Source organism: Tachypleus tridentatus, chromosome 13 (genome assembly GCF_004210375.1).
Source record: "Tachypleus tridentatus isolate NWPU-2018 chromosome 13, ASM421037v1, whole genome shotgun sequence".
Classification (NCBI taxonomy): Eukaryota; Metazoa; Arthropoda; class Merostomata; order Xiphosura; family Limulidae; genus Tachypleus; species Tachypleus tridentatus.
Genome location: NC_134837.1, coordinates 131,009,531 through 131,019,677, shown reverse-complemented (window position 1 = coordinate 131,019,677; position 10,147 = coordinate 131,009,531). Strand labels below are relative to the sequence as shown.

The 10,147-nt window shown below is 36.1% G+C and overlaps 1 long non-coding RNA gene across 1 annotated transcript; it reads left to right on the top strand.

Annotated features, from left to right (window-relative positions):
• Positions 1-3,080: 3,080 nt before the first annotated feature.
• On the top strand, positions 3,081-3,989 carry LOC143238437 (uncharacterized). Its single transcript, XR_013020578.1, has 2 exons — positions 3,081-3,321; positions 3,505-3,989. It is a non-coding gene; the product is annotated as an uncharacterized LOC143238437 (long non-coding RNA).
• The last annotated feature ends 6,158 nt before the right edge of the window (positions 3,990-10,147 follow it).

Below are 10,147 nucleotides of genomic sequence, written 5' to 3'. Positions count from 1 at the left end.
GCCCCAGGGACCAAGAACCTGCTGAAAGAGTTAAAAATGGCTGTTTAGTTGGTGTTTTTCAATTTGTGGTGACAAGAAACCCACTTGAAGTATAAATGTACCTCAAGACAGCTGATTGGTTGGTTTGATGTTTTATGGCACAAAGCAGCTAGGCTATGTGCACCAAACATCTGGTAAAAATTTAAAATTAATGTAAATTGAGTAAAATTCATAAAAGGAAATTAAGATGAAACAAAACAAAGTTTAAAAAAACATAAATGGCATTAAAATCAATGTTTACAACTAGTCTACAAATGTTAAGAGAAAACTACAGTAATACAAGTTCGAAAGGGCTCTCTGTAGCATAACTGTAATTAACATAACTCACCTCGAAGACTGACAGGTAAGTTCAAAAACCACTGTTGGTCATCTGAAGTTGGCCTTTCCAGTCCTGGTTCTGAATTATTTGACATTATGGCTATTTTCAGAGAGTAATAAGTTTTAAAAGACTTGCAACAACATTTTAATTATAAGTCATCAGGATGACTGACGGGTAGTTCAAACAGAAACATCAGTCACCTGAAGTTGGCATTTCCAGTCCCAGTTTTGAGTTACTTACCATTACGGCTATTTTGTAATTTCAAACTGAGCTCGATGGGCTTTAATTTTTTTAAAAGGGAATCACATTAAAAAAGGTTTAATGTATAAATTAGAAAAACGTAAATAGCATTAAAAAGATTAATGGCCTTTAAAAAACTAAAAGCATTTCTAAGGTGGACAGTGTCACCATCACCAATAACACTATCTAACGTTATGAACAGACCTTGGGACAGAATATGTTTAAATTGGTGTTGTCTTTGAGTCATAACGATAACAAAACGGTAAAATATGGCTTATTGTGACCTGAGTGTTACACTGGCAATACATTAGTGCATCAGTCCCAGAGAAAAGAAAACGATGAGTCAAAACACTGTGACCAATGCATAGTATAGTTAGAACAATTTCCTCTTTCTCAACTTTACGGAAGCAAGATGGCCAAAGTCCAATATAGGGTTTTATTTGGTAAAGTTTGTTTTCATGTTGCTCACTCCAAGTCGACTGCCAACTGGCACGGAGCCAAGCCTTGAATACAGGACCATCCATAGTAAATGTATGGAACAGGCACAGTGGTGATAGTACCAGAGCAGATAGATTTAACTGTGGTGTTGGCGAGTTCATACCTGCGAATACCAACGGTATCCAGAAAAACTGGATAGAAGTACATGCTAAAGAAAAATGTGCCAGTTGGTTTTGAATATCTGTGAGAACAGGGTGTGAACTAACATGAAGCGATTCCAGGGCCAGTAGAGAACTAAGGGAGTCAATATAAACAGCATAGTTTGAGTACTGCTTAACTTCTATGTGATCCAAGGCAAGATAAATGGAGTACAGTTCAGCAGTGAACACAAAGCTGTAGAGGGGATTTTGCATGCAATCACCAAACCACAACAAACCATGGTAAAGCTCACAAAGTCACTTGATTTTGAACCAACTGTATAAATAGGAATGGAAGGATGGTTCGAAAGATATTCAGCAAATAGCAGACAGTATTTCCAATTGGGAGTGTCTGCTCTCCTCAGATGACTTAAAGATAGGTCACGTTTGGGGATTGCAAGAAGCCATGGTGGGATGGGCTGATCAGTGGATACAGCAATGTTATCCAAGGACAAACCCAATTCATCCAACTGTGCATGGATACGAAGGTCAAAAGGAGCAATAGAAGACCGTCTGTTCTGAAAACACAACCCCAGGTGGGATGCTTTGGTAAGGAACGAAGTTTCGAAACATATAGTTAAGACACTTTCAAATGGCGGAGGTGCAAAGAATGTTCATGAGACTCTATGTATAAGGTCTGAACTGGGGAAGTGCAGAAAGCCCCAGTGCAGATCCAAAGTCTTTGATGATGAATGGGGTGCAGCATCTTTAAGGTTGAGGTCTTGGCAGAGCCACAGGCCAGTGATCCATAGTCAAGTGTCAATCAAATAAGAGCACGATATACCTTTAGCATAGAACACTGATCCACTCCCCAAGTGGTAGAAGAGAGGATATGGAGGATGTTCAGTGCTCTTGTACATTTGACCCATAGCTGCTTCATCTATGGTATAAAGGTCAGCTTACAATCAAAGATAAGCCCCAAGAACTTTGTCTCAGGGACCACAGCAGCACAACTTCACCAATACCGAGTTCAGGATCTGGGTGAATTCCCTGTGGACAGCAAAAGTGCATGTATACAGGTTTAGAGAATGAGAAGTTAAAGTTGTTTGCTGTGGTCCACTTTAGTCCACAACTGAGGGCAGTCTGTAGCTGCTGCTCAAAATACATTATGTTCAACGACTGACATGAGATGTGAGTCATTAACAAAGATCCTGTTTGCAACTGTGAAAGGGAGTTGTTCAGTGATGACATTAATTCTTACAATGAAAAGTGTGACACTCAAAACATGGACAAATAGCCATGTAACCCATATATATGGAGATCTTGCAAAATGCCATACATCCATATTGTATCATAAGCCTTCTCAATGTCAAAGAATATTGATACAAGATGTTGTCATTTGAGAAAGTTTTCTCCAATTGTCGTTTCACGTCAAATCAGATGATTCCCTGCAGAAATCTGTCGTTGGAACTCACACAGGGTGGGTGAGAGGAGGATGTTTGACTCAAGGAAGCAGACAAGACACGCATTAACCATCCTCTCTAAGGTGTTACAGAGACAGCTCATCAAGGCAATTGGATGGAAGTTTGAAGATATCTTGGGATCCTTCCCAGTCTTAGAGAAAGGTAGGAAAATAGCCTGGAGCCAGACATCAGGAAATGCATTCTCCCGCCAGATCCGATTTAAAACAATCAGAAGAATAGCAAGAGAAGCAGGGAATATATGTGCCACAAGAACAAGTACGTTTTAAACTTTGTAAAAGTCTATGTTATTTTGAAAATTTCTTCTTTCACTTAACATTTGATATATTACAACCTCAAAGGCCAAACCTTGTTAAATCTAATACTAAAACATATTATTTGTTTTTGTTTATATACTTAATGTTTACACCATCTTGGTGACAACAGTTTTAAACCATCTTGTATTATAACATTGATGTTTTCTTTTGTTGAACGTTTATAAGTACTTTAAAGTTTTGAGAATATTGTGTTCATTATTTTTAACCAAACTTCTACCCTTCATGTATCTTTTAGAACAGGTGTCGGCAATCTTTTAGGTCTCGGGAGCCAATCTGAATTTAGAACAAGAATACTGCAGGAAATCAAAATAAGCACTTATGTTACACACACACACTTAATGAAATACTGTGTAAGTAAAAGTAAATAAAATGTAAATTGATTATTATATTTACAGTGTGTTCTTTTAATGAGATTGGTGCTGTTACATGGTTTTGTTCCTTTCCCTGAAGTCTATTTTACAGCTTATAAAATGTAATTTCACATTCAGTTTTCTACTATTATTACTGAGCACAGGTTTTTTTTTCTGATTTAGGAGAATCTCTAAATACACAGGTAGAACCAAACATTGTGAAGATGAAAAGATGATACTATGGAAGTGGAAGACCATTCCAGAGTTGTAGAATGAAGTATGATGTCTGCTCCAGTCACCTTGTTCAAGTTTGTATCTGCTAACATAAATCTTGTGTGAAACAATTGGATATGATGATTATTTCCAACATCATAATTGGAGATTTATGTTAGCAGTTACAAACTTGAACAAGGTGATGTGCCAGCAGAATTCTAAAGAACAAGACTTGAACAGTGTTAGCAGATCAAAAACAAATGCTACAATCTGTCACAGTTCCAAATTGTCTTCAACTTTGCCATTTGTGTATGAATCTCAAACTTGTGTTCAGTTTGTTTCAGAAACACCATTGTTAAGATAATGTTTACTCTTTGAACTGTTTTAGTGTCTCCACAATGTTAATTTCCAGTGTTTTAATATAATGATAAATCAGGAATTAAAGTTTTGAGTTTTTACACTGGTCATCACTTTTTAAATCATTGTTAAGTAGGTTTAGTAAAAAAAAAGCTATATTTTTAAAAAAAGATCTTGAACTAAATTTTGTTCAGAGGAAATTTATCTTAACCTTTCTTTATTTCAAAATTTATCATCTATATTGTTTTTATCAGTGTCAGTATACGTTGGTTGTCAGTTGTTTTTTCAAGTGTGCTGCCAAATTATCAACAGAAAAAAAAAAATTCTTGAAATGATTGCAACAAAGAGTAAACTAAAGTTATTTGATTAACTCAAAGGAAAATTCTTTAAACTTAGTAAAAAACTTCAGTTTATGAATTAGTACTCACTGTTATAAATGTGTGCATTATTGAAAAATATTGAATATTCATCTAGAAGTATTGGATACAACTTCAGTTTTTAACAGATTTGTGTTAAAATATGTACTTGTCATAGTCATTTAATAATAATTTGAATCACTCATAAGGGTTAATGAAAATTTTAAAGTAAATAAACACAAGTTTATTTGTTTCGAATATTTATGTAACAGCAACCGCCTCTAGATTTTAACTGATACATTAGAGGGAAGGAAGCTGCTCAATAACAATCACCGCCAACTCTCGGACAATTATAATCACATCACTTGACCGTCAGCTTTTAGACTATTATAATCAAATCACTTGACTACCAACTCTTGGACTATTATGATTACATCATTTAACCATCACTCTTACGGTATACTGAAAACCACAAAGTATTTGCGCGATTTGTTTCTGCAATGGGATGCGATTCACGGATCCACAATCCAACACGCTAAATACTAAATCACGTCCTGCCTAGAGAGAACGAGCAAGCCACATAAGAGGAAAAATGTACTTAAATAATGACAAATGTTGGAAGAGAATTCTTCTTTAGATACGGCGTGTTTTGTTTACATTTATATAGCATTAAGATATTGTAAATAAATTGAATGTATATCAAAACTATGTGTTCTGATGTCATTTGTGTTATTTATACGATAAAACTTAAATCACCAATCTCATATACACTGGCACAGTTTTCTTTATTTTTATACAAGACGGTAGAGTTCGTTTTGACACCGGAAATCCCATAAATATCTTTAATGGTTTATGTGCAACATGTGTGTTTCTTTCACACGTCTCACGCTACTGTTTAAAAGAGCAATATTTAGAACGTGAAAATATATTGAAAATTGCTTCGGTCACGGATAACGTTATTCACAGTTCCTGCTCCTAAAGGACATGAAAGGATGTTTAGTTACGTACAGGAGAAAGTTATTCCTCAAGAAGAAAATGACCGAAACCGAAAAAGTTGAATTGATTGTTAGCTGAGAAACCACGATAGCTCAGAAGAGAGTGTTAATATCAATAACAGCGGTTGAACACGCTCGACACAACCTCGGACATGCGCATTTTATTTCACAGAAGATGTTTATCTTCTGTTCACTTACGAAAACTTTAAGAAATTTAGGTGTATGTTTTTTTGATAACACTGGGAAAAGTCGGTTAATTCTATAATTCGTTTTTGGTTTGTTTGTTGTTGTTTTTTTGACGAACTTTAGAAATATTTCTATCTCTATAATCTAACCGCATCTTCAGTGATCAGTGATGTCGAGAAACCCACTTGTTGAGAAATTTATATGCAAAAACCGTTTTGCATAAATTTCTAACCGCATCTTGACCATTTGGCACGATCGCGAAATCGGATATAAGAATCAAAGTACTATATTTCTATGAGGGAGTTAATGTGGACAACATTACATCCGAGAAAGGTGGCGCCACAATAAAAATTTTCTGTCAGAAATTGAGTCAAAGATAAAATTGTCTCAGGTCAACACTGCATTCGAGAAAGGTGGCGCCATGATAAAGATTTCTCAGTAGAGATTGGGCCAAAGATAAAATATTTCGGGACAACATGACATTCGAGAAAGGTGGCGTCACAGTAAAGATTTTCTATTAAAGATTAGGTCAAAGTTAAAACTGTCTCAACGATTTCCGCTTCGTGCCGCCGTTTCATTTCTATATGAGAAGTTGAAGTTTAACGTGATCATAAAAGATATTGTGTAGAAAAACCCAGACTAACTTTCGGTTGAGACAAGTTCTTTTGTTGAAGACTATAGCAATAATTATGATCTCCACCCCCACAGGTTTATAACCGATGACACGCCCTTGAATTAACTCTAGTAACACTGAACAAGCGTGTTAAGGCATGCGACTTGTAATCTAGCGTATTCGCTAGATGTCCTGAAATTTGAATTGAGAGACTGGAGGGAAGGCAGTTAGTGAACAGCACCCACCGACAACTCTTGCACAACTGTAATCAAACAGTATGGTTTGACTAATACATCTATAACTCATCATGCTCCCAAGGTGCATATTGTATTGATGTGGCAGGTCGCAAACCACGAATCTTTGGATACACTGTCTGGCACGCTGATCAAACTCTGCCCGCTAGAAAGAAAGATCATTCGAGAAAAGGATCAAGCGTGGCTCAGTGACTAGTGTCCGGATTATGAATCTGAGGATCCATGGTTTGAGTTTCGTTGATGCAAAAACGTACCCCGAATCTTTGGGCCATGTATGCGCTAAAAAAAATGACGTTCAAGTCCCATTATTCGATTAAAGTAGCCCAGAGTTGCCGATGAATATTGTTGGCTGACTGCCTTTCTCGTAGTTTTTCAGTTCAAAAAATTAGGATCGGCGAGCGTATTGTGTAGCGATATCAACAAACAAGTGTGAACTGTGCAAAGTGCTAGAATCACAAGTAACACACCAATAAAATGGTCACAAACATTTTATTACGGTCAATTTATCGCTTCTAAATAGTTGACTGTGTTTCGACGTTACACCTTTAAATATATGATACCATCGTCTCGTGCAACCCACTCCTGGTAATGACGTTGAGGCCTCAATTAAAAATATGTTTTAAATTGTGTATCGATTATTTTAATTTAATTATTTTAATTTACAAAAAAAATCTTTTGGTACAGTCGCATTAATAGGTTTTAGTGAGGAATCTATATTAAAGTAAAGATATTTCATATTAGTTTGGTACCACCACTGGAACTTTACTAATCATTTAATATCTGTTACGTGTAACATTCTTTAGGTTGCCGAAACTTCACAACTTTATTATTTCTTTCGAGAGGTCAAATTTAACCCTTTCTTCCAACATCTCTAATAGAATGAATCAAGTTTGAAAGTTTCGTCACAACCAGACGATTGTAGGAAACTACCAACATCTAAACAACGGGGTCGTACCTGACCACGTGGTTACGTGCCTAAACCATGAATCCTACGATTCCTGGTTCGACACCTTTTGCCCCGAACAAATTCAATCTGCGCCTTGGAGTACTGGTGGTTAGGGCATTTAATCACAAACTGCGGGTTGTTATGTCCTACCACATATGCTCACTCTTTCAGGTGCCAGGATGTTATAAACTTTCGGTCAATCCCACTGTTCGTCGGTAAAAAGAAGCTGGTGGGTGGTGTTGACTAGGTACCGCCCCCTCTAGTCTGTCACTGTTAAATTCGCGCAGGACAGCCTCGTGGGGGCTTGCGCATATTTTAAACCAAATCAGGAGTTTGGAAAATTCTAAATATCCATTCAGAATGTTTAAAAATAAATAAAACTTATCGTTCAACAGTCAAAGCTCTGTCTTTCCACAAAACAATAGCTGACACTATATACATATATTGCCTCCAACCACACATTAACAAAGGCGTTGGTGATGACACATCAGCAATGGTTTCCTGCAGATGGAACGTACTGAGTGACCCTAGTTCTTACTTGTACACATTGTAACCTTTAACGAAGTGATTCTGAACTGACTTTTTTCTGTCCAACAAATTTAGTCCAATTCTGCGAGCTCTTCAGATAAGATGAAACTTTATCAGTGCCAATAAATGGAGATAAATGTTGTTATTGATAGTTGGATGATCTACATTAGTCGGTTTTTGGCTTGAAATCATTCTGTTGGTAATTATAACTCTTAGTATACAGACTAGAAATGAACAGTCAGTCAAGTCCGTGCTATCAAAGAAACTGACTGGAAGTTCATTGTGCCCTAATTCAGAAAATTAAACTATGTATCAGATAATTATTGTAGCATATTTTAACACCTAACAAACGATGCATCAAATACGTGATGACAAGAAACTCACTTGAAGTAAAAATGCATCTCAGGGCAGCTGGCATTTGACACACACTAATAAATTACAGAACAACGTTTCGACCTTCTTACGTCATCATCGGGCTTACAAAAAGTGCTTTATCCTGAGATAAATTTTTACTTCAAGTGGGTTTCTCGTCATGAGTGACTATAATAATGTTTTATGAATTACTGTGTTAAACCATGTTGTTATTGTACAGGTTCAGAGTCAAAGAATCAGTTATATGGTATTTATAACTAATATTACATAGCTGCTGCACTAAACCACAGTTGGTTTGTATAAATAAATCCTGTTTGTTTTAGACATAGATATTTTATCAAACCATTCTTTATTCCACAAGTGATGAATCAATTTATCTTAGATAAGTGCCAATGAGACATTCTAGTGATAAGAGGAGGCAAAAATATCACATACCATACAGTTGTTTCTTATTATAAAATATCAGCTACAAGCCCATATGTTCACATTAGTTCTAAGCTGCTGTTAATATACCAGTAAATAATGTATTTAATATATCAATGTTGTTGGCACCATGTTTGTTGTAGTAATACAATACATAATCCTTCTGGTGCATGTTTTTCTCATCAAATGTTAGATCATTTCTTGGAAAACAGACCTTAACATAACTTTAGGTTATTGTACAGAGTTTTCCTGAAATAAACAGTTGCACATCAACCAGAAGGAATCTATATCCAGATTTAAGGGTTATAGGTTTGTAAACTTGTCACTAATTCTTGTTCACTAGAGCATTGTTTTTTCACACAGTTGTTTGTTTTTGTTTTAATATTGGTGTGATACAAGTTTTGTGGTTATTACTCTAGTATTTACTTTATCCTCTTATGATTTGTTTGTTTTTAATTTCAAGCAAAGCTATACGAAGGGCTATTTGCACCAGCTGTCCCTAAATTAACAGTGTAAGACTAGAGGGAAGGCAACTAGTCGTTACCACCCATTGCAACTCTTGGGCTACTCATTTACCAAAGAATAGTGGGGTTGACCATCACATCATTAACGATCCCACGGCTGAAAGGGCGACGGGGATTCAACCGGCGATCTTCGAATTATGAGTCGAACGCCTTAACCCACCTTTCCATGCCGGCTCTCTAAACAGAGATTTTCCAATGTTTGGTTTTAAGAGACTGACTTCTAACACTATAAAAACATTTACTCAAAAATTCTATGTTTAGATAATTGTATTAAGTTATACGACTGAATGTTACTTGGCACCACTATTTTCGTATTAAGATACCATTGAAATTTCAAATATATTTTAAAATGTCTACTTGTTGATTCTAGTACACAGTGAGGTATAAATCAGTAGTTTGTTTAACATTATCTTATAATGAAAGTAATAATAATTTTATACAAATCTTTCTTTACTGGTATGACTCTCGACTCCTAATCTGTAGGTCACGGGATCGAACCCCGTCACACCAGACATGCTCGATCTTTCAGTGACAGCGTTATAAAGTGACGGTCAATCTTTCTATTCCTTTGTAATAGAGTTACCCAAATGTTGGGCTTGGGCGGTCATAACTAGTTGCCTTCTCTCTGGTCTTACGTTGTTAAATTAGGGATGGCTGGCGCATACAGTCCTCGTGTAACTTTTCTTGAAATTGAAAAACAAACAAACAAACGTTACTAGTGGTGTATTATGGGTTTCTAGTAAGAAGAAAAATAGTGGTACAAGTTAGGGATTTTAATATAATGGTCAATCCCCTTATACGGTTTTAAGATGAGCTCCAACAATCAGACAAATGGTATTTAATAACTGTGTTTCCTTAAGTATACTATTTCAAAATTAGGAACAGCAAGCGCTAGAAGCCATCTCGAACTTTTCGCGAAACTGAATAACAAACAAACATACTGGTATCTCTATCACACACCTGTGTGCTTCACGTCATTACTAAGAAGACCAAAAGAAACGTCTTTAATTAACGCCATGTCTACCAAAATAGCTTCCCGCTTTTACAGCGGTACGTCTA